The following is a 26,730-nucleotide window of genomic DNA, read 5'->3' on the forward strand; positions in this document are numbered from 1 at the left end:
GGCAGTTACACAGACCTAGAGGGCAAGGGGACATAGTGACATAGGGCTAGGAGGCAGGGGTTTGGTGGGGAGGTCACAGGCCTAGGGTGCAGGGGGATATAGTGACACAGGGCTAGGGGGACAGTGTGACACAGTGACACAGGCCTAGGGGGCAGGGAGGACACAGGGCTAGGGGTGACACAGGGCTAAAGGGCAGGGGTACAGAGTGACACAGAGCTAGGGGGCATGGGATTAGTGGGGCAGTGACACATGCCTAGGGGGCAGGGGGACAGTGACACAGGGCCAGGGAGAAGGGGGGCATAGTGATACAGGGCTAGGGGGACAGTGACACAGGGCTAGGTGGCAGGGGATTAGTGGGACAGTGACACAGGCCTAGGGGCAGGGGATTAGTGGGCAGTGACACAGGCCTAGGGGGCAGGGGGACATAGTGACACAGGGCTAGGGGGACAGAGTGATACAGGGCTAGGGGGACAGAGACACAGGCCTAGGGGGCAGGGATTAGTGGGGCAGTGCCTAGGGGGCAGGGGGGCATAGTTACACAGGACTGGGGGGGCAGAGTGACACATGGCAGGGGATTAGTGGGGCTGTGACACAGTGCTAAGGGGATTAGGGGTACAGTGACACAGGGCTAGTGGTCAGGGAATTATTGGGACAGACTGAAACAGGGCTTAGGCAAACAATGACAGGGAATTAAAGACTCTAACCTCACTCTGTCTCACATTTCCCCCTAATCCCCTGTCAGAGCTATAGGGGATCAAAGTGACACACAGCTAGAGGAATGGGGTAATGAGGGGGTTAATTTAAAAAATTTACATGCTGCTCTCCTTACCTGCTCACTGGTGATGCTGCCAGGCCCATCAACAGCTCTGTGTGTGTCCTGTCCAGGTGCAGCAGTGACTCAATGCAGGGAAGCTGCACACTGGGCCTGAGTTCCGTTCAGCTGAGACCGCCGGGGAGTTGGAATGCAGGGAGGAGGAAGCCCCGCCCATCATACTACTCTGACATATCAGAGCAGCACTGGGAACCGGGCAGCAAATCAGGAGCAGGAAATATTTTTAAAATGTGAGTCACAGGCAAAGGGCCCAGGATTCGGATTTTGCGCCCCCCCTCTTGTTGCGCCCTAAGGCGGCCGCCTGTGCCGCCTTATGGATGCGCCGGCCCTGAGTACACACTGCACATTACTGGGGGCTCTGTAATATCCCAGTACACCCTGTACATTACTAGGAGCTTTGTAATATCCCAGTACACACTGCACATTACTGGGGGCTCTGTAATATCCCAGTACACCCCGCACATTACTAGGAGCTCTGTAGTATCCCAGTACACACTGCACATTACTGGTGGCTCTGTAATATCCCAGTACACCCCGCACATTACTTGTGGCTCTGTAATATCCCAGTACACCCCGCACATTACTTGTGGCTCTGTAATATCCCAGTACACCCTGCACATTACTGGTGACTCTGTAATATCCCAGTACACCCCGCACATTACTGGTGACTCTGTAATATCCCAGTACACCCGACACATTACTGGTGGCTCTGTAGTATCCCAGTACACCCCGCACATTACTGGTGACTCTGTAATATCCCAGTACACCCCACACATTACTGGGGGCTCTGTAATATCCCAGTACACCTCACACATTACTGGGGGCTCTGTAATATCCTAGTACACACTGCACTTTACTGGGGGCTCTGTAATATCCCAGTACACACTGCACATTACTGGTGACTCTGTAATATCCCAGTACACCCCACACATTACTGGGGGCTCTGTAATATCCCAGTACACCCCGCACGTTACTGGGGGCTCTGTAATATCTCAGTACACCCTGCACGTTACTGGGGGCTCTGTAATATCTCAATACACACACTGCACTTTACTGGGGGCTCTGTAATATCCCAGTACACACTGCACTTTACTGGGGGCTCTGTAATATCCCAGTACACCCTGTACATTACTAGGAGCTTTGTAATATCCCAGTACACGCTGCACATTACTGGGAGCTCTGCAATATCCCAGTACACACTGCACATTACTGTGGGCTCTGTAATATCCCAGTACACCCCACACATTACTGGGGGCTCTGTAATATCCCAGTACACACTGCACATTACTGTGGGCTCTGCAATATCCCAGTACACACTGCACATTACTGTGGGCTCTGTAATATCCCAGTACACCCCACACATTACTGGGGGCTCTGTAATATCCCAGTACACCCCGCACATTAGTGGTGACTCTGTAATATCCCAGTACACACTGCACATTACTGTGGGCTCTGTAATATCCCAGTACACTCTGTACATTACCAGTAAACCATAATTCCCCACTATGTCTAATTCCCTCCCAGTCAGTCACACATGCTACCTCATGTCCGTAGCCCTCATGTCTTCTTTTAATAGAAATCTGCCCTTTTATAAATTAAACTTGTTACAGGCCCCAGTTGTCAATTAGACAACTGGTCCTGTTGCATCCTTTAAGTTTAGCTCAGTGGAGCTAAACTCAAGAGGCAGCAATTGCCCTTAGCACCTGCCTTGCAATTACTTCTCTTTGAGTTGCACTGGGAAGTCCGTGATTGGACAGCCACAGAAAGTATGGGTAGTGTAAGGTGAGGGTTTGCAAAGGTTGCAAGCGTGAGAGCTGCTGCTTTTACAGACTGTTTGTATATATACCTCAGAGAAAAAGTACATCATTAAATGTGCATAATTACTATATAGTGGAATATCCCTTTAACCCCCTAAGGACACATGACATGTGTGACATGTCATGATTCCCTTTTATTCCAGAAGTTTGGTCCTTAAGGGGTTAAATGATCTGTCTGTAAGGACATAAAAGGGGAGATTTAATATGAAAGCATATTAAAGGCAATATTTTATTTATAGGCGTCTATTAATTATAAACTTTAAAGCTAATTGCACTTGCAAAGATATTTAAAAAGTTTTTTCACTAAATCCTAATATAATTTTTCCTTTATATTTTAATAGGTCTGCTTGTTTAGCTAAAGTTTTTTTTTAAAAAAAGCATATCCTTATATAATAAATACTGCTTCCACTTCTATATTGCAAAATATAAGTATTATTTTATTTCCCGTAACATTTTGCATACTTCTCTCAGGCACATGCTAAGCATTGTGGTCAAGCACTGCCATCTACTGAACTTATACCTACTCTCTATCACTTAATCTTACGGAATGTCGATTGTAAGCTCTTAGGTGAAATATCCACTTCTCCTTAATAAATATCTTACTGTGCTTCTGGTTATTGTTAATGTAGAATCCTTGTTTTGTGTTTTTTTTTTTGTGTGTGTTTTTTTTACATAAAAGAGTGTACAGGATTGCACACAAAAAAAAGAAAAAAAAAAGGAATTGCAGATTTCAAATAAAATATGTAAACATATGTACAAAGGTGCTGGCCCATCCTTGACAAGTTATTCGGCAGGACCCAGGTGATGCAAGGTCCTAGTGCCCGCTGCACACTACAAGCACATCTAATAAAGCACTCAAGCTGTGAGGCATGGGGACAGTTTCCTAGTTTCCCCAGATAAGGGATACCAGGGACCTAAATCAGGATGGTGAAACAGAAAGCCAAAATTGAGACTTTCCCACTGATATTATGACTATTGGGAGGCCTATGTTGAATTATTTTTTGTAAAACAGACATAAATGCCCTGGTCCACAAAAGGGTTAATAGGTTTTGTTATTTTAGAGTACTGAGTGAAGGGAAGCCTGATATAGAGGCGATACAATTGACTACTCTGCTTCTATTTTTAATATTGCCTTACCTGCATGTCACACTTTATCTTCTAGCAGTAAGATTGGGTGTGACTTGCAAGTAGACAGACCCAGGATGCTGTCACTAGAAAGTCTCATCTGACATCTTGACTTGGTCATGACAGACAGTGCATTTGGTGTGCTAAGCATTTCTTGAAAATAACAGATCTCAGATATGGGAACCTTATGAATACTACAAAAGGATGCTTAGATATGTGCTTACCATAGAAAGACAAAAATTGAGAAACTGCCAATGTTAAAGGAATACAAATAGTAAAGTGTAACACCACAATGAAATGCTTCAGACTTGAGAAAGGAGATTCTCCTGAAAGCTTGTCATTAAAATATTCTGTTAGTCCAATTAAAAAGGTATTAGAAGATACGACTTTTATCTGTTTTTTACATCTACATCACTGGACTAATACGGCTACAATCTCCACTTGACCACAAAGCAGTGAGGCGAGTATTGCACTCACAAACAATTCCTGGTGATGAAACCTATAGGGCAGGAGGACATTGGTGCCCTGACTACAGTTATTGGAGACATTTGTGATCTCTAGATAGTAAACTCGTTTGAGCAGGGTCCTCATCAACCTATTGTTCCTGTAACATTTTGTAATAGTCTTATTTATTTATCCTTTAATTTTGCAACGCACTGCGGTTAAGTTGGGCCTATATAAATGCTAATAAACATATGTTCGTACTTGTTATTACGTTATGTGCAATAAGCATAAGTGTATGCTTTTATATTTAAGTGTCCTGCACTATTAATTATATAATATACATACATAAGGCGGAGCTATGTAAATAGAATGTAGTATAAAGAAGATATTTTGGTTCAATGACTACAATACCTATATTCATGTGGAATGCAGAATATGGCGTTTCATTCCACGTAACAAGAGGAGTAACGCTAATGAAACCTTCCGCCTCTACGATAATAAGAAACACACCCATATGAGTTTATGTACGTCATTTCCTGGCGCACAGAAATAGACGTTCACGTGATGCGCTGGAACGCACTATGCGTTCCACAAGAGAGGTACGCCGGAAGGGACGAACCAGAATTGGACCGAGAGCAGCATATTTAAAAAAACGAAGATCCAGAAGAGAATTTACAACCAAATGAAGAAGCCCCGCTGAAGGGCGAAACACATTTTGGACCATTTGGACTATTAGTCTATTCACTATTTGGTATTTATACATTTTTTATACTCATTCTTTTGTTTGTTGATTTTATCATTCAATAAAGGCCCCTTTGGACCGAAGATTCCCTGGTATCCTGTGTGTCAAAATTGACAAAGCCACATATAGAGGATCAGAGAGAAAAAGGAGTTGGACATTCTATTAAGTGTCCATCCACGCTTACTATCCCAGCCATATGATGCTAAGGGCTCCTTACTTGTGAGTGATACTCTAAACCTTACCGATCCACGTATTACCTGTTCTGGCAATATTGCACTATATCTGAGTTTGATTTTTTTTTCAAATCCGCTATTTTGACCGATATTAGGTCATTCAGATTTAAAATTGGTAAACTTTTTTTTTTAGAAAGTTATTTATGTTATACATCAGGATTACATCATCCCTAAAGATCCCAAATGAGGAATAAGTGTGCTAAATAAAGCTTTCCAAATTATTTTAGTGTTACAAAAGCAACAATGTCCAGACACTTGTCACTTGCAGTCATACATTGTAGTGACATTAAACATTATTTCCAGTTTTAAAATCAGTCAGATAACTGATAACAGAAAACAGCATAGCAGGTAACAGCAAACAACCTTGCAGTGACTTTCCATGGAACTGATTCATGTGTATTCTCAGTGAGTTTTTGAATCACTACATTTTCCAGCTATTTCAACATATTATAGACCCATGAAAACTCACATACAGACCATTCAGACAAATCTTTTCCTGTATGTACATTCATTGACCATTCCTAACAATGGACTCCTGCAATCACACACTGACCATTAACACAAATAGAAAGCAAAATCATGGGGGACGTGGTCTGGCTGTCAACCTCAATGGTCCCTACAATCCGTACTGAATCCAGCACGTACCTTTAGCATCGAGACCCATAGACGCAGCCAAAAAAGCATTGGCATGTCTAGCACGGGTTCCGGAGCCAAGCCGCCATGCAAGAAGTGTGGAAACCAGAGCGAATCCAGCCTAACAGTTATAGATCTTTTTGCAGCCTCGCTTCCTACACAGGCCTTGCAAGATGGCCGCCACTCCAACAACACCCTGCGTGGGTCAATGTTCCCAGCCTCCACAGTGGGGAGTGAAGTGCCGGACTTCCCGATTGGGGGCGCATCTCAAATCCTCCTCAAACTTAAAAACATACTTGGCTGGGGAGACCCCACAAAGTTCAAGGGAGGTCAAGGCGGAGATCCATGCCTTTGGGGCCCGAACGTCGGACCTCGAACATTGGGTTGAGATGGTGGTGCAGGCCCAAAAGACTGTGGTGACACATGCAGACCACATGACCCAACAGCTTGACAACCTAGAAATTCAGAAGGAGGACCTCTCCAACAGATCCAGGCACAACAATCTGTGCATTTGTGGCCTCCCTGAAATGCTAAACAAAGGGCTCCAAAAATGGAAGACTACAAGTATTTACTACCTGACATCCCAGAGGACAGATGGGCTACAGACCGGGCCCACAGAGCACTAAGGGCCAGAAGAACAGAAGGAACATATTATAATTCGCTTCGACTATTACGCCACAAAAGAAGTGATAGTTAAATTCAGCAGGGACAATGCCCTTCAATACCAGGACGCAGTTCTGTCCATATACCAGGATTTATAACCGGCCACACTACAATGGCAGAAGGAATGGAGATCCATGAAAGAACTGCTGCGCACACAGGAGATTAGGTACACCTGGGGTCACCCCTTCAAGCTGGTTGCATTTCGGGCTGGCAGAACATACACCCTATTGCCGGAATCCTGAACCGTTCCTCCAGAACCTAGGTGTCAACATTCCTCCAGGATTCCCCCTGCCTCGACTGACATCCACTGCAGACCTCTCTTCCCAGCAAATTGCACCAAGTAGGGACCAGCTCTGACCTCCACACCTGAAACCGGGGCGCATTTGCCTCGACAACAAGAGACTGCATCTCACCCCCTCTGCACCCCACAGACTAACCTACTCAGATAAATGGTAGCTCACCCACAGGCTTTGGGAACTTAGGGGGGTAGGGGTATGGGCCATGCTGGAGGTAGCCCCGGCTTGGATACAAAGAGGCCTCACACCTAAAAGTGGTAGATGCCAAATCTGATATTCCTTATTTTGGTTACTGTAAATAGCTACTTAATCTTATAATTTGTTAATAGACATTCCTTGGATGTAGGGGAGGGGGTGGGGAGTGGGGACTGGTGCCAACTGAGCTATACCCTGTCACATGTATTATGTAGAGCTGGCCAGCTCTTTGGGCATGGGGGGGGGACACATTGGGGGTGCATACAACATCTGAAAAGGTGGCATTACTACATTGCCCTCTCTATTCTTTCAACGCATGTCCTGGGTTGCGGGGGGGCGGGGGTTAGGGGGAACCTGAGATTGGATGGACGGGCAGATGGATACTACCCTCACATATACCAGATCCCCAATATACCCTCCACACACGTGCCCCCATGCCGGGCCAACAAACCTAGTAAGGCATAATCACCGTTATGGTGGTAAACCCCACCTTTAACCCCTTAAGGACACATGACGTGTGTGACACGTCATGATTCCCTTTTATTCCAGAAGTTTGGTCCTTAAGGGGTTAAGCTAAACTGCACTGGTGCTGACCCATCCCATGACAACATATGCCATACTGCTAGCACTTTTTCGCTCACAATATCACCCCAGAGGTTAGTCCCGTAGTGATGTGGGCAGTCATACAAGGGCACCTCATCAAAATGGCCACACAAAAAAAGAGACACACAACGCAACTCCTATCGGAGATACAGGCAGCTTTGAGAAAGGCAGAACAACAACACAAAGCCAACACCACAGCGGAAAAATTGGCTGAACTCAATGCACAGCGACACTCTATAAAGGAATTGTCATTGGAGGGAGTAGCCCAATCCATTTTGTGGTCTAAGTGCATGTTTTAAATCCAATACAATGGATACTTTACTAGATAGAGCTCTGCGCCCCATGGAGGTTTTTGCCCTATTACCAGGGTACGCACAAGGACCAAAGACTTGGTCAATACCCCAGACGCCATTAATACAGTCTTCACAGACTTTTACTCATCGCTGTGCAAGCACTCCCCACACATGGCGAGGTCCCAAACCAGCGATGTGGATGAACTGTTGTCCTTTCTGACTGGAGCGACTCTGCTGGGGGTGACCGAACAGGAGGCAGAGACCCTGCAAACACCAATCACACAATTAGAAGTAGAAGCAGCTATAACGGCCCTGAAAGGTAACAAGGCCCCAGGACTGGATGGCTATGACATCAGGTGCTACAAGAGGTTTAAAGATGAGCTGGCTCCTCACTTCACAACTCTGTTTAATAATTTTATGGAGATGGGCATCCCTGACCCAAACATGGAGCTTGCGAACATTACGCTGTTGCCCAAAATGGGAAAAGATGAACAACTGGCCTGTAATAACAGGTCCATATTCCTGATCAATTCTGACCTAAAAATCTATGCAAAAATCAAAGTGACCAGACTTACACCACTTTTATCAAGACTGATCAGAGCTACAGGCAGCTTTAAAAAAAGGCCGAACAACAACACAAAGCCAGGTGGACTTTATGCCAGACAGACAACTTTATGAGAACACCCGCAGTGGAGCCGACCTCACATGGTATATGCAGGACACTGAGAGGCCTTCTCTGGCTCTATCATTGGATGCCAAGAAGGCCTTTAACAGGTTCAAGTGGCCGTATCTTTTTGGCATACTCAAAGCTTGGGGCTTTCCAGAGCCATTTGTCAGGGAAATACAAGCCCTATACTCAACCAGAGGGCACAAATCCCAATCACTGGGGCTCGTTGGACCCCCTTCCAATTACATAATGAGACGAGACAGGCCTGCCCCCTGTGCCCACTACTATTTGCACTCTCCCTAGAGCCACTAGTACAGGCCATCAGACAGCACCCACACATACAGGGAGTGAATATAGCTGGACAGCAATTTAAAACATCAACTTACGCCAATGATGTATTGCTCACCATCACAGACCCACTTCGCTCTTTGGAACACCTAACAGACCTACTAGACAGGTACGGAGCCTTATCAAGATACAAAGTCAACCTAACGAAATCAATGGCAATGCCATTCCACATTTACAACAATGAGTTTTTATGCTTAGGGGGAAATTGAGGATAGCGCAACAGGCTAAATATAAATTAAAGAGATAACTAAGCTATCCTCCATTACTCCGCACTTTGATCCATAACCTGGACCACTGGATGGACAAACCCATCTTATGGCTTGGAAGACTGCACTCTCTGAAGATGAATATTCTTCCCAGGTTGCTGTTATTTGTCCAAGCATTACCCGTTCCTGTTACAAGGGGGGACTTAGCGGGATTACAAAAGGCCATAGACATGTTCAAGGAAACTTACCAAAATCACTCATAGTCTACTACACCAACCCAAAAATAGAGGGGATTAGGATTCCCTAACGCATACTTGTACTTTCTTGCTGCACAGGTATTCCAGATTGTGCACTGGTACACCCCACCGGACCTCAGATGCTCGGTGGATATAGAGTCACACCTCATGTGTTCGATAGAATGTGCTTCCTAGAGAAGCAACCATCAAGCCTGATTTCAGTAAGGAATTTAATGAATGGGGAGGCCTTAGATACACAAACCAATGGGAAACAGACCTAGGCAAGGTACTAGAGGGCACTGACTTGCAGGATATTTGGGAAGTATGTGCCCAGTCTTCCATATGGGTAACTCTTCAAGAACAATCCTACAAGACACTATTCAGGTGGCATACTGCCCCTGTGAAACAATGCCACATGAAACTAAGTCGCACTGACACATGCTGGTGCACCTGTGGCGAGAGGGGAACTTACATATATATGTAAACTTAACTTCCCAGATCCTACAAAAACAACTTGCCCTAAACCCTTGAGCATGTCTCCTCTCCTGGCCAACAGAGGGGCTAACTCGCCATGAACAGAAACTACTAAATAAGATCTACCTTGCCAGTAGACGTGCCCTAGCATTAGTGATGACTAAACTCAAGGACAACCACCTAATAGACAGACTAACATCACAGGTCCGTAATACAGCATCAACCTTCCAAAAGATATGGGACCTATGGGAGCAATATTCACGAGAGAAAGGAGTGTAGAACTAGGTTCCTGCCCTGGAGGGAGGGACACTTGGGAAGAGCCAGCTCTGCCAGTGCCATGGGTAATGTTTTCTTTTCCTTAGTTTAAAGGGACACTATAGTCACCAGAACAACTACAGCTTATTGAATTTGTTCTGGTGAGTAGAATCATTACCTTCAGGCTTTTTGCTGTAAACACTGTATTTTCAGAGAAAAAGCAGTGTTTACTTTACAGCCTAGTGATAACTTCACTGGCCACTCCTTAGATGGCTGTTAGAGATCCTTCCTGGGTCATGGTTGCCTAAAATGCATCCAAACATTCAGTATCTCCTCCCTCTGCATGCAGACACTGAACTTTCCTCATAGAGATTCATTGATTCAATTCATCTCTATGAGGAGATGCTGATAGGCCAGGGCTGTGTTTAAATCATGCCCGCTCTGCCCCTGATCTGCCTCTTTGTCAGTCTCAGCCAATCCTATGGGGAAGCATTGTGATTGGATCAGGCTACCACTTCTGATGATATCAGCAGACAGCTTGTTTTTCTGAGGCAAACAGCATGCAGATCTACAGCTTCAGGCTTGAATACAATAATATTTTGCTATATTTATGGAGTCATTAGGGGCCCAGTCGGGCTAGGTGGTGGTTTTAACACTATAGGGTCAGGAATACATGTTTGGGTCAGGAATCATGCCTGCTCTGGGTCAGGAATCATGCCCGCTCTGCCCCTGATCTGCCTCTTTGTCAGTCTCAGCCAATCCTATGGGGAAGCATTGTGATTGGATCAGGCTACCACTTCTGATGATATCAGCAGACAGCTTGTTTTTCTGAGGCAAACAGCATGCAGATCTACAGCTTCAGGCTTGAATACAGTAATATTTTGCTATATTTATGGAGTCATTGGGGGCCCAGTCGGGCTAGGTGGTGGTTTTAACACTATAGGGTCAGGAATACATGTTTGTGTTCCTGACCCTATAGTGATCTTTTAAGGTTCATGTTATATATTTTTAATTTATCATTTCTTAATCATTTCTCTCACCAACACACTGATAACAGATTTATACAACCTAATAGTAAGACACCTATTCATACTTAGTGACATGCAGTACTTCTTCTATGTGCTTCCACATGAAACCACACTACAGGCATTATCACCGGCAAGACTTAATATGACCTCACAATAAACTGAACCACTGCATGGACTTTTGTATGGCATTGAACCGTTACTACACAGTTATGTATTACGATAAACATTGCAATTTTTCCCAACACTGTAAAACTCTCAAAGCAACAAAATAAAAATATAAAAATAAAAAAAGGACACAAAAACAAAGAAGCACACCAGGTATGCTTTGGACAGAACATCAGCCCATAAAAGAAGCCCCGGCCAGGTAACTCTCTGGGGTGCCCGTATGCTGGGGGTGGATAAGGTTTCCCTGGATAAATGAGGGGCTGTCTCACCACCCAGACAAATGCCAATAACATAGCGCTATGATTTTATGTTAACTATATTGATTTCTATGGTTACTTATATTTTTCTTTTTTTCTTGTTCTCTTCTAAAATATAATATCTGTCTTTGCAAAATAAAGAATAATTTAAAAAAAGAAAGCAAACTCATACACTGACCAATCACACAAATATATTCCTGCAAACACACACACTGACCATTCTCACAGACACCTGCAATCATAGACACTGGTAATTCATACAAACAGATCCCTGCAAACCACAAACACATATACACACACTGACCTTTCACAAACATACCCATGCATTCACAGACATTGAAATGTCCTACAAATACATGCTTAAATTCACATACATTAGCTCCACAACTTGTGCAACCGCATACATTGACCTTTTACACAAATTAACCAATAAAGAAGCACTGAGTGACCATTCATAAAAACATACCCTTTCAAGGGTGACACACTGACCTTTCACACAAGTAGACCCCTGCAAAACACATATACACACACACTGGCCTTTCACAAACTGACTCCTACATTCACATGCATTGAGACATTAACTAAATGCTCCAGTAAATTTATACACAAACAGACAATGAATAAATACATTCTTGGATACATACATACACTTGTATACACATATTAAAAAAAAAAAAACAGAGAATATGAGAACTCTGAGATTTGGCAAAAGGTTAGAGAAGCCTCGGTAGCTTACCCTTTGGTTACTCCTTGCTCAGACCATAAAATGATTTTGCTCACTTTTGCCATTACAGAAAGAACCTATACTATTCACATATCAGGTTGATGCCACCCACAAGGGCAGTCATTTTCCAAAATACGGGTAAATTCCCTCCACATGAGAAATACAGAAACCCCCAGATCATCATTTAAGTCTTCTTTGGGCCTCATCAGTGACGTGTAGCTGAAAGTTCAATAGGCTCAGAATAAAAGGGGAATCTGAGGGCACACCCAGAACATGCTTTTCTCAGTAGTGATGTGCTATAAAGTTTAAAATATACAAATTACAGATAAAAGGAACAGCACACTCACAAACAAAAGGAAAAGTGAGTACAGGTTCCATGTCTGGAGTAACCTTCTTGCCTTACAGAGAGCCTTGTCACAATGTGACAAGGAATTGAGCAAGGGGAGGTGATTGACCTTAAACAAGTTACAAAGCTGTAGGGGTGTGATGAATTCCCAAATAATGAATCAATTGGAAAGCAATTTAAAAAGAGTAGGCATTTACTATTAACTGTATCTTAGCTTTTATTTTATAGATATTCCCATGATTTTACATAAAAGAACATAAATGTCTCACTTAACAGAAATTTACAAATGTACTGTTGCCAATACCGGCTTTGAAATATTTTAACTATTAGAACCTGCTATTCTACTCAGTGATGGGTCTCTTGCTCCACTTTGTATTGTCTGTCTATATGTTAATAAAATTAAAATATATATATTTTGGGACAATAATGTTATGATGTCAAAAATGACACTGATCCTTCAGATGTTAATTTGTTATGATTAGACTTGTGTATTCAATTTCAAATTAACTGGGATTTATCTGAATTTTAGGTTGCTGTATGGGCATATCATGAACAAACAAACCACTAAACAAACAATAAATAAAGATGTCTATTTGTTTAGTGATTTGGAATTGCAACAGTGGTGACAGAAAAAAAGAAATTCATGATGGGAAAAACAATGATTCATTGTTAGGACAGCCACTAAATTTGCTTTTTTTCACAGATCAAGTGAAAGTGACCAATTAAGAGAAAAAAATGAGAAACTGTAAAACAAATATATAAAAAATAATCACTTGATCTGTGAACCAAATGACATAATAATGATCCTATCAGTGTACTGGAAAATATATACATAATATTTATATATTACAGAATACTGATTGGCCCATTTTCGCACCTTGTCTGGTAGGTCCACATTGTTTTTCTGGATTATTTGTATGGACAAAAATCATCTGAGCCAAACCATCCAATTAACCAAAAATTGGACTACAAGAACAAAGTATATTTTTGCATGAATTGATGGAGCCGGAACAAATGTTTCTGCTGTGCACAAGTTTAATGTTTATTATTCCTTGGTAACTTTATTTTCAGTTTTTTTCCCCATCCACTAATTAAATTAAATATGTTTGTTAAACTGTTTTTGTCTCTCTTTTCACATAATATTATGAAAAAGTATGCTGTTGCATTGAGAGGGAGGAAGGTTGCCAGATCATGTTCCACACACGGATGTGAATGCCTAAAGATAGCCCTGCCACCAGCATCCATGGTCCTCATTAATTTGTTTCAATGAATCAGAATTCACTTGAGTGTTTTAAATACAGAAGTGCCTATAATAATCCTAGGGGATTATGAGAAATATACCTGGCACTGGAGAAAGATCAGAACCTAGGAATTCAATGCCATTCTGATTTGGTTTGCATAAAAAAATGTGCGTTAAATTCACAGTGGAAATGTCTTTCACAATGTATGTCATACTGCTTATGCTGGCAATCAAATTTCAGCAATTAATACTTTTTTCTCTGAAATGTTTTGGCAATATTGTTTATGGAGTGAATATATTTGTAGGGGGGATATTAACAGTAGATAAAAGTTGTCTGGCATTGTACCTACTTTTGTACGCAAGTGACATCTATTTTAACCCCTTCATTACCACTAATGTACATTTGGACTTGAGTTTGCTTTTATTTTAAACCGGTGCTTGAAATAAAGTATATCCTACATTTCCTGCACTCTAGAAAGTTAAAGCTATCGTCACCGGAATAACTACAGCTTCATGTAGTTGTTCTTGTGTCTATAGTCTGTCCCTGCAGGCGTTTAATGTAAACACTGCCTTTTCAAAGAAAAGGAAATGCTTACTTTACTGCCTAGTAACATATATAGTGACAGTCACTCAAACAGCCACTAGAGGTGCTTCCTGGGTCAGTGCTGCACAATATGAAGATGGTGATTGGAGAAGTGCTGCAGTGGAAAGCATTGGTTTGGCTATGATTGTCAGTTCTGATAATCTCAGCTAAGGGTGCAGAGCGGGATGGAGCCAGCATCAGCAGACACTCGATATGCTGGAATAAAGATACATTTCAACTTTTTTTAGTAGGGACAAGGGGGGCTGGGGAGCTAACATATGATTTTAACACTACAGGGTCAGGAATACACCGTTGTATTCCTGACACCATAGTATTCCTTTAATGTAAATATTCTTCTCTGTCTGCTCTTTTACACAGTACATGACGTTATCTGACTCAAAACTACTGGCTGCAATTTAGAAGTTAGAGGGAAGGAAAGGTTCTGGGTATTTTTCAAAATTTTGTGCAAATGAAAAAAATGTATTTTTTTTTTTTTACAAAATCCATTATGTAGTAAAGGTGTTAGCACTGATATATCTTGCCAATGCAACTGAAGCTGCATTTCAAGTGGCCATCAATTATTTATGCTTCACAAAGCCCCAATAGTTAGTCACAAAAGCCAATGATTATTTCATAAAAGCAAAAATAAAAAAGTTACCTGCACACAATTTGGGATAGTGCGCAGGTAAAGTTTTTTTGTTTTGTTTCTGTTCTATGTATTTTGGTCGATCAGTGCTGTAACCCTTATTGCCGCCAGGAGTGGCGGAGGTTTGAGCTAAGGGTTTAATTATGCATGTTTATATTTGCAATTATTATTTTATCCTTTTTAATTTTTTTCTAAGAATTCAGCAACTCGCTGTAAATGCTGTAAATATTTAGCTTTGCAGTATCATAACTTCTGTCACTTTTATAGAAATCTGTTATTGTTATCTTAGAGCACATGTACTATTTCTAAATCCCAAACCAATAAACTAGCAGCAATATAAAAAAATAAAAAAAATTGGATTAACAGTGAATCTGCAAAGTAAAAAGTATTGTGATAATAGTATAGTAATTTTATGGAAGTAGGAAGTAATGTTACTTCTTATTTAAAACATACTAAGGAAAGTACATGTATGTACTTGCTCATCAATACATGGACATTCTGCTACCTTCAGTCAGGATGAGAAAAATGTATGTCAATAAAAAAAGAAGAATCCACTGAAGGGTGTATTATGCATGTCTGCTCTCTGGCTGCTCACAGCATGATTTTGAAACTGGAACATAAATAATCAACCTGGAACACTGTGCATGATCCGACCGGTGCTGTATACTTTTGGCTTGATTGGGAAGGAAACAAACTGAGGCTTTGAGAAACTGCTGCGCCACTTGTGGCTATTCAGCTGGGAATACGTGTCTCAGGCAAGCCGTGGAATACAAATGAAAGCATAAAGACAAGCATCAGTGTAAAACCAAAGACAGCACGGAAACCAACTATGCTAACATTTTTTTATTGATCCATTTCAGAATTGTGAGTTAAAGACATTTATTTTAAGACATATATGAAGTAAAGAAAAAGCAGACAGTGCGGTTCCATCCGTAGACGTATTCCTGCGTGTAGCTGTTTACTGTACTATGTGGAACATTTTGACACTGTGTAAAGCAAAATGATAATGTGCAATGCTTATTTTTTTATTTTTATTAAAAAGATAAGTAGAGATGGTCTATGTGAGATTTTGCCCATCGCAGAAATCATCCTTGGGCTCATGAACTATTTTTGTGTACAAGTGTAAAACATGAAAAAAATGAGCGCCACACCTTGTATTTAAAGAATAGAAGTCCTTACTAACCTGAACAATAGTCCACAACATCTAGAGTGTTGAAGTGTGCCTACCCATGACATTGGGCAACAGGTTGAAGGGGGTGGAATGATTACTATTACTATCACATTCAGTTTTTATTTTTATATTGCATGATATGTATGTTATTTCAGAGGAATATTTTATCTGCAACATAGAGGTTATTGCCCATTCAACAATCTTTGTAATGCACAGATTTGTAAGACAGGTAACAGAAATCTCAGGGAAGCTCCATGGCAAATAGAACACCTATGAGATTTGTGGGACTTACAGCAGTATCTTCTAATTGCAGGTTGTAATTTAGCCCTGTCCCAACAATGATATTGTGGCTGAAGAGACAAAAAGTGTTATTAATTGTGGCAATTGCAAACAGCAGTTGGTGTCTGGGAGTGCAACTATTACCAATTAACTGAATACGACATGGATATCTTACAGCAAGCACTAACCCATGCCTTAACCTAAACTCCACTATGGTGAGAAAATGCATAGTAACAGCATAATAAATATCATGCAATTGTAAAAATATGCAGCCAGCATGAGAGTTTCGAACACTAAAACTGATCAACCAATAGTAAATAATTTCAGATACACTGTCATGCTAACTGTAAAGTGATTAAAATATTGAAAAAAAAACTTCTGTGCACTTTGCAGTATAGATTGTATAACCCTTAAAATCGCATGATGGTGATTATCTCTGGATACTTACAGGAGATTACATCTGTTGGACATGATATGCTCATATATAATTTCAAGTCTTTAAGTGTTAACCTATTTGAACGCAAAAGATGAATGTCTAACAGTCTGCACTCATAGTGTATTTGCATTCTTTCCTACATGCCGATTTTTGTGTCTTGGACCCCATACCATCTTTAATTATTTGATATGCCTTCAATCAATATACTTTTGTGAGTGCAACCTTAAACATTAGTATGTTGCTATATTGAACCTTACTACTCTATGAGTTTTCTTTTTTCTTTTACTGTAGGCACTTTCTATACAGTGTGCACTTTGCAGCTAAGAATCCCGTGCACAGATAATAAGAGTTTACTTTGCCTACCAATGGCTTCCACAACTCTATTCACTTTGCTCTGCTCCCAAAAGACAGCGTATGCTCAGTTCATCTCTCACAGTCTCATCCCCCAGTCCAACCACTTATAGTTGTATCCCTCTTCTAATGCTTCTTCCCAGGGCAGGGATAGGCAACCTTCGGCTCTCCAGATGTTGTGGACTACATCTCCCATAATGCTCTTACACACATAATGCTGGCAAAGCATCATGGGAGGTGTAGTCCAAAACATCTGGAGAGCCGAAGGTTGCCTATCCCTGTCCCAGGGTAATAGGCCTTCCTAATTCTTAAAGGTGTCTCCACTTGCTTACCCAGGGATCTCTATATGCCTCTAAAAGAATGATCCTGAGTCCATGGATCATACTTCATACATCATGCAAGCACACTGTTGAGAAAAAGGAAAATGGCACCTGTTCCAGGGCTCTCACAAATCCATTACATATATATTTTAATCCATATTTAAGTCAGGTTGACCTTATGTTTTTTGTGCTTTCCGTAGCAATTATTTATAGATATGCCATGTTTCTAACCAGCACAGTTCTATACCAGCACATCTCTCTGTAACCAGAACCATACTCACTAATACATAGATCCTCCTCCCAGTAGGCCTACCCACCTTCACATTGCTACTCAAATACAAAACCCACACAGAGCTAGCAATCCCTTGTGACATTTATTTCAAGTAGCTCTTGGGTTTTGCATATATTTGTGTCTATAGGTGTTTTTGAATTATGGTTTAATTTTTGTTTACAACAAATAGCCTCCTGATCCCGAACATGCTGCATTTGTTGACAAATTTATTGCTTCACCGTTTCATCAAAATAAAAGTTGAAAACCCAAGTCAATAATTTCAACTTTTCATACATCTGTTACGCTACTGAAGATATAAAGGAAGGCAGAAAACCCAAACTTGAAGCAATTACAATCATTCCGGAAGATGAAAAAAAAAAAAACTTTGAATTCCAAAGTGGCAATAAACAAGCTGTTATGAGCACTTATATCTTGTCTTGCCAAAAAACATACTACAATATTTCTAAAGTATTCTATTGACTTTAAAATGGTAATATCACAAGACAAATTTCACGTTATTATTGTTCTTACTATAAAGAATCAATCCTTCGATATAGGCAACATTTCATTTCTTCAAGCTTAAGTGGATGATTCTTGTCCTTTGCACAGTCCTGTTTAAGAAATAATTACCATAAATATGTCTGTACTGTTCCTGTAAATATTTGTATACAGGTATCATAACCCCTCTGAGATGCCTTTCTTTCTAACATTAGCAAAGGCAAATTGTCTAGCCTTTCTATATAATGGCTGATATAGGTATGTTCCTTATTTGAAATTTTCACTAAACAATTTTTTTATAGAATAAAGGAAAGAGGTCCAGGCACTCACAATTTTTTAAGGCTTGAGGACCTGTTCAGCTAAAATAGTTGAAAAAAATATTTCTGTACAGCGTTTTTTTAGATATTTTTTTCCTTTGGCCCACAATTCGCAAGCCAGTTCTCAACAACTGAAACTCGCTATTTAGTTAATAACCCCGAATGATTTAATATGCTGTGTTATTTTTCTTTTTCTATCATTACATGTGATGCATACGATTTTTTTTTCTTAATAAAAACCCTGAAAACCAACAGAGTCGAGTTCTTTAAGATGCCAAGAATAATTATTCATTCCGATTTTGTAGCATGATATTTTGCAAATTGTCCTTCTAATTTAACCTTTATAAAAATCTGCTGGGAATCATAACTAACTATCAAAAGAAATATGGAAAGTTGTTTTTTTCCCTCTTCAGTGAGAAATTAGATTATATTGTTAGAACATGATCTGTCCTTTGCATAGTCATTTAATGGACGAATTACAACATTATCTCTAAACTAATAAGGTGGATGCAGATTTAGTCTTCCCATGAGTCTGTGCAATTAAAGTATTACTTCTAAACAATGATAGAATTCATAATTGCAGCAATGTAGCTTGCATTGTTATTCATAATAATGCAAAATTAAACCAATAAAATATCAAGTACAGAGCTTGAAATTCTGTTAGAAATACGCAGTTTTGTCTTATTTAGTACAAGTAATTTTGCTACAAGAGTGCAATAAGTTTTAGCCAATTAATAACAAAACTTCAGAATTATTAAAAAAAAAGACAAAAAAATAAACTTCTTGTGTATACCAAGTTTTTAAAGGCTATGGGAAAGCCAGAGTCTATAGCAAAGCTATGTTTTTACTTATGTAGAATTTGAAAAATAGAAGAAAAAATGTTTTGTTTTTCGTAAACAAAGTAATCCATGAAGGTTTTTGTTGTCAGATTTTGTATTGGATTAATAAACTGAACCTTATTCTATTTTAATTGGAATATATTTCAAATACATCATCATCAGACAGTGGAAATACACCATTAACATGTTCCTGCACTGACTCCAGTCAACTCATTTTAAGAAATCATACATTCAGACGGGCTGCTTGTATCACACGACACCAGCAATCTCTTTATTTAACTCAACTCATGCTAAACTTTTATGAGACTAACCAGTGGCGTCGCTAGGGGGGGGGGGGCAGAGGGGGCCCCACCTACATCATGATGTGCCCCCCCTTGGGGCCCCCCAAATGCCAGCAACCTGCTGGCCATGTATTTAGATTATATTCCCTCGGGCTGTAAGTCTGTGACAGCCCGAGGGAATGCAGCTCAGCTGGAGGCTGGGGGCTGTCTGTGGCCGGAGAGAGCACTGACAGGCTCCCCGGCACAGGCACAGCCCCCAAACGAAGCCCCGCCTCCTGCACACAAGCTCCGCCCCCGCCGTTAAGCAGCAGCCCCAGAAGATGGCTGACTCCCAGCAACAGGTAGGCTTGATGGGTGTGTGTGTGTGTGTGTGTGTGTGTAGGTGTGTGTGTATGGACTCAGCAGTCTGTATGTGTGTGTGTATGGACTCAGCAGTCTGTGTGTGTGTGTATGTGTGTGTGTATGGACTCAGCAGTCTGTATGTGTGTGTGTGTATGGACTCAGCAGTGTGTGTGTGTGGACTCAGCTGTATGTGTGTGTGTGTGTGTGTGTGTGGACTCAGCAGTGTGTGTGTGGACTCAGCAGTGTGTGTGTGTGTGTGTGTGTGTGTGGACTCAGCAGTGTGTGTGTGTGTGTGTGTGTGGACTCAGCAGCAGGGCCGCCATCAGGGCATGACAACCGAGCCCCACATTCATTATGTACACACACATATATATGCACAGAGGGCCCCCTGCTACCTGTACAATGAAGAGGGGGCCCAGCAGCACACTCTGTCCTCCTTTCCAGCTGCTCTCTGTCTAACTTTCCTGCACCCTGCGGCTGCCAGAGCGCTGCCACGGGTTACTATGGCAACGCTCTGCACAGCACGCAGGCCTGTCTGGTGAGAGTTAGTCAGAGAGGAGTTGAAAAGGAAGACAATGTGTGCTGCTGTGCCCCCTCTTCAATGTACTGCGGCTGGCTCCCTCCACCATGCCACTGGATCAACAGGAAATGTGATCTCCCCCCTCCCTGGCATGGTAAGAACCAGGGAGGGGGGAATAAAATTGAAATATACACAAATAATAAAAAAAATAATAATACTCCCCTCCTCCCTATTTTACACACACTGAATCCTTACAAGCACACTCTGCACTACACACACACACTACATTCACTAAACACACTCTGCACTACATTCACTAAACACACTGTGCACTCACTACAAACACTACATTTACTAAACACACTCTGCACTACACACACACACACACTACATTCACTATACACATTTTGCTCTACACACACACACACACACACACACTACATTCACTAAACACACTTTGCTCTACACACACACACACACACTACATTCACTATACACATTTTGCACTACACACACACTACATTCACTAAACACACTCTGCACTACACATACACTACATTCACTATACACTCTCTGCACTCACTACAAACACTACATTCACTAAACACTCTGCACTACACACACACACTACATTCACTATACACACTTTGCACTCACTACAAACACACTACATTCACTACAAACACACTACATTCACTATACACACTACATCCACTACAAAACACACTTACTATACACACTTTGCACTCACTACAAACACACTACATTCACTATACACACACCTACATTCACTACACACACACTCTGCATCTAATGCATGCATACAAACATTACATACATGACACAAAACGTACAATCTGCATCCACTATACACACTGCATCCATGACACACATACTGCATCCACTATACACACTGCATCCATGACACACATACCGCATCCACTATACACATTCTACATCCACTATACACACTGCATCCATGACACACATTCTACATCCACTATACACACACACACACACACACTTCATCCTTGTGGGCAGACTCGGGACTGGCCACGGGGGCCCAGATCTTGAACTGTGTCAGGGGTCCTAAAATTTCTGATGGCAGCCCTGCTCAGCAGTCTATGTGTGTGTAAGGACTCAGCAGTCTGTGTGCGTGTCTGTGTGTATGGACTCAGCAGTCTGTGGGTGTGTGTATGGACTCAGCAGTCTGTGGGTGTGTGTATGGACTCAGCAGTTTGTGGGTGTATGGATTCAGCAGTGTGTGTATGGACTCAGCAGTGTGTATGTGTGTGTGTGTGTGTGTGTGGACTCAGCAGTCTATGTGTGTGTGGACTCAGCAGTCTATGTGTGTGTGTGTGTGTGGACTCAGCAGTCTATGTGTGTGTGTGTGTGTGGACTCAGCAGTCTATGTGTGTGTGTATGGACTCAGCAGTCTATTTGTGTGTGTGTGTGTGTGTGTGTGTGTGTGGATTCAGCAGTCTGTGTGTGTGTGTGTATGGAATTAGCAGTATGTGTGTGTGTGTATGGACTCAGCAGTCTGTATGTTTGTATGGACTCAGCAGTCTGTATGTGTGTGTATGGATTCAGCAGTCTGCGTGTGTGTAAGGATTCAGCAGTCTGCGTGTGTGTATGGATTCAGCAGTCTGCGTGTGTGTATGGATTCAGCAGTCTGCATGTGTGTATGGATTCAGCAGTCTGTGTGTGTCTGGACTCAGCAGTCTGTGGGTGTATGGACTCAGCAGTCTGTATGTGTGTGTGTGTGGACTCAGCAGTCTGTGTGTGTGTGTGTGTGTGTGTGTATGGACTCAGCAGTCTATGTGTGTGTATGAACCTAGCAGTCTATGTGTGTGTGTGTGTGTGTGTGTGCGTGTGCCTGTGTGTGTGTGTGTATGGACTCAGCAGTCTATGTGTGTGTGTATGGACTCAGCAGTCTATGTGTGTGTGTGTGTGTGTCTGTGAGTGTGAGTATGGACTCAGCAGTCTGCATGTCTGTGTGTGTGTGTGTATGGACTCAGCAGTCTGTGTGTACGTGTATAAATCAGCCTTTGTGCATTCAGCAACACCTGTGTGCATTCAGTAGTCTGTGTGCATTCAGAAATCTTTGTGTGTGTGTGTGTGTGTATGTATTCAGTGTACTGTGTGTATGTACTCAGCAGTCTATCAATAATTAATTTTTTTATTCCTGTGAGTTGTTGTGTAGGAAGGGCCCCAGTGCACTGCTTTGCCCGGGGACCCTTAACGCTGTTAAGATGGTACTGCTTGTGTGTCAGTGAGCTTCTATTTAGTGAGCATTTGTGTGTCAGTGAGCTTGTCTTTAGTGAGCTTGTGTGTGTCCCTGAACTTCTTTGTAGTAAGCTTTGTGTTTATACAAGTGAGTTTGTCTGTAGTAAGCTTGTGTGTGAGTGTCTTGTCTGTCAGTAAGCCTATTTGCGCATGTCAGTGAGCCTTGTGTGCTTACTGTACAATATATACATATTGACTTGTAGAAATGGCATACATTTTTTTCCTGTACTGCTTTGGTTTCTTAGTTTGGCTCTGCCAGCGAGTGCGCTTTACAGCTGAATCATCTGTGTGAGCTGCCACACACTTTAGCCCTGTTACACACGTCTGGGAGCTGCTGTTGACAGGTACTAGTAGTCTAGAGATTGGGACATGGGGTATATGCTCAGCTATCTCTATAATACTATAGTGCTGTTCTCTGTATAACACAGATCTGTGTGTGTATAATATCCCGGGATAGTCAGTGTTCCTGTATAGTGCCGCTCTCTGTCTTGGGATATTATACACAAACAGACCTGTATTATACAGAGAGCAGCACTATACAGGGAGCACTGACTGTCCTGGGATAGTATACACACAGCCATGTATTATACAGAGAGCAGCACTATACAGGGAGCACTGACTGTTCCAATTTATTATACACACAACCCTGTATTATACAGAGAGCAGCACTATACAGGGAGCACTGACTGTCCCAATTTATTATACACACAACCCTGTATTATACAGAGTGCACTGACTGTCCAGGGATATTATACACAGACAGTAATTGATAGCTGTGCTGCAAAATGTCCTTGGAAATTTTTTTCAAATGTTGGCAACTTTGGCACTGTATCAAAGGAAATGTGTTTGGTTTTTTAATAATTCCCTGTGGAAAATAATGAATCCTCCAACAGAGATTCTAAAAAAACAAAAAACAAAAAAAAGAATTGTGTCGGGGGTGGGGCTTAACATGCGGCAGGGGTGGGATCAAACTGCGGCAAGGGTGGGGTTGAATGTGCCCCCCTACTTTTGTCCCTGGCCTACCCTGTGCCCCCCTTCAAATGAATCCTAGAGACGCCACTGAGACTAACCCACTTACCCTTATAATGTATGCATTTTCAAGTGAGTGCTGTCCTCTTGTATGTAAATATATTTAGGAGTCCAGGCTAACTCCTTTGGTTTTGCACTCCTTCCTGTCACAGGTGCCTCATTCCAGGGCCCTACTCAAAGGGACAGTATAGGCACCCAGACCACTTGATCTCATTGAAGTAGTCTGGGTGCACTGTCCCTGTATCGATTAGTCGTGCAATATAAAACATTACAGTTTTAAAATAAACTACAATGTTTACATGGCAGTACTAAGACTGCCTCTAGTGACTGTCTACCAGACAACCATTAGAGGCGATTCTTGGAGTATCACAGAGTTCGACTCTGTTAAACGATGATGGAGGACATCCAGCGTCAGAGAAAACCCTATAGGAGGCAATGCTTTCCTATGAGCAAGGCCTCATGTGCGTGCGGCACTCGTTGTGCACGCGCCACTCGTTGTGCATGCGCATTAGGTCCCCCCAACTGGATGACATTGTAAGACCCATCACCAAGGGGCATCAGCGATGGAATTGAGTACGTGAAAACAGGTTATTTCACCCTTTACAATGCTGGGACAGGGCCACGGGGGGCAGACAAACATGTTAGTGTTAGGAATACATCTGCAGACAACCCCAAGTCGAATGTTTTCTCAAGTAAGTGGATTAATCTCACAAGAGCAGGCATTAGGTTGTTAGAGTAGGATTTTTTACACACACACACACACACACACACACACACACATATATAACCACATAGAATTAATTCTAGAACATATTGCAGTCTACATTTCATGAAGCTATATTTATTTCCTCTAAGTATTGAAAACAAAAAAGAAAAGAAGGGCCACATTGTTCTTGTTTATTCTTCTCCAGCATAAAGTAACAGCCCAACGTCAGCAGAGAGCTGAGTTCTTGTTTAGATTTATTGGTATTGTAGCTCTTTTTCCACTCTGTTAACTTAGTATTAAATTTGCAGCCAAACAAAAGAATAAATGACACATGACCCCATATTAAAAGTCATGGGGGGCTTTCCAGAGTCACAACCAACTGCAGAGAATAGACTATAGTGTGCCAAGTGATATGTCATGCCCCGTGGCAAGAAAAACAGCATTGTATTCATAATCAGTGAATCAGCTTCTTGTCCTGCTGAGAGGACAGATTAAGCAGTAGGAAGTCCAGCTGTGGCAGTAACACAAGGGTCGATGCTTCACTCTGAATAATATTACAGATGCTGCCAGGTGTTGTATTATCTTCTTAGAAGTATTCCGGTACCCACTAATGTTTGCATTAAAAAAAGCAGAACGTCTTTCAAGGCTATGTTTGCTTGCATTATTGTATTCCAAAAATAATGCAAACCATTCAAATTGAAATCTGAAAGAGAAAATTCACTAATTAAGGTGAAGCAGCTTAAATTAAAAGGAGATGGATTAATGGTTCATAGATTTTGTCTTTAATTCTGAAACATTATACGAATTAGCAATTTGGTTATGATTTGATTTGCCTGCTTAATCTAATATACAAAATGCTTATAACAAATATTTGTTGCTAGAATTAGTTACGTAAACACATAAAATTCTTCATAAAAACAATGCCACGTGATTTAAAAATATAGATAGAGTAAAAGAAATATGATGGCAAGGAAGTTAAAAAGTGTACTGCACGTGTCATTGACCTATTTTTAAAGGGCTGCTTGCTACCGAAAGAGCTACAAAGGTATAGAATATTCACTATAGATCAGTTATGTTTTTAAAGGGGCAACATATTACCAATACATAAACCATAAATGTACTGTATACATCGAACATCTTTAGGACATGTAACTGGATTTTGCATTATCAATTTGACTGTACAAGGGTCCATCTATGGGTGCTGAGGTCCCTTTTCCCCATAAGGTCTCCCCCAAAGTGAGTGTTATGCTACAATTAGATGAGATGTGGAACACAACTGCAGAGTTTATGTTTTCCTCATATTTAGCCAAGTGTTACATCACAATGTCATCACAATACTGTAGCTTTAATGATTGATAGTGAAGTTGTAATCGTAAGTAAATACTAATTGAAGGAGAGCAAGTGAAAAGTTGAATTTGAATTGTTTAGTTAACAAGTGAGACTTCCTTAAGAAAGCAACTCTGATAATTATGTATATAAGGAATACTTAAGGTTTGATGAGAGTAGTTGTCTTCAGGCTGTTTGCTTGTAGCCAGATGAGAGTAAACCTTTAACAGTCCGGGTCTTGAGGTTTGAAGAGAATAGGAGAAACCAGTAACAGTCCGATGATCAGAGGATTGGAGAAGGCAGGGATTCCGTTTTACAGTCCAGGAGTTCGGTACACAGTAGTCAGAAGTAAGGAGCTTTAGCCGGCGATATGAATGCGGAAGTAACCTAATACATTCACCAAGCGATTTGAAACTGGCCCGGTTTCTCTATAAGGGCTTGAGAGAGCTGCGTCAGAGAAGGGGGCGGAGACTTGTTCCGCATACCGGAAGTGTCAGAACGGAGCCGGGGAGGATTCTAATCGTAAGTCCTGACAGTGAGGTAATGGGCTGTAGTGGTTAAGTTGCCTATCTAGGAATGTTAGTATATTATTTTTTTAATTTTTACTTGCATTCATGTATGTAACATTGGCTTATGTTGGCTTTTGAATCCTGATGTTCTTTAACCTTTCTGTCTCACTGAGGTCTGCAGCCATGGCTTTCTGTGAA

Source organism: Pelobates fuscus, chromosome 5 (genome assembly GCF_036172605.1).
Source record: "Pelobates fuscus isolate aPelFus1 chromosome 5, aPelFus1.pri, whole genome shotgun sequence".
In the NCBI taxonomy this organism is placed as follows: Eukaryota; Metazoa; Chordata; class Amphibia; order Anura; family Pelobatidae; genus Pelobates; species Pelobates fuscus.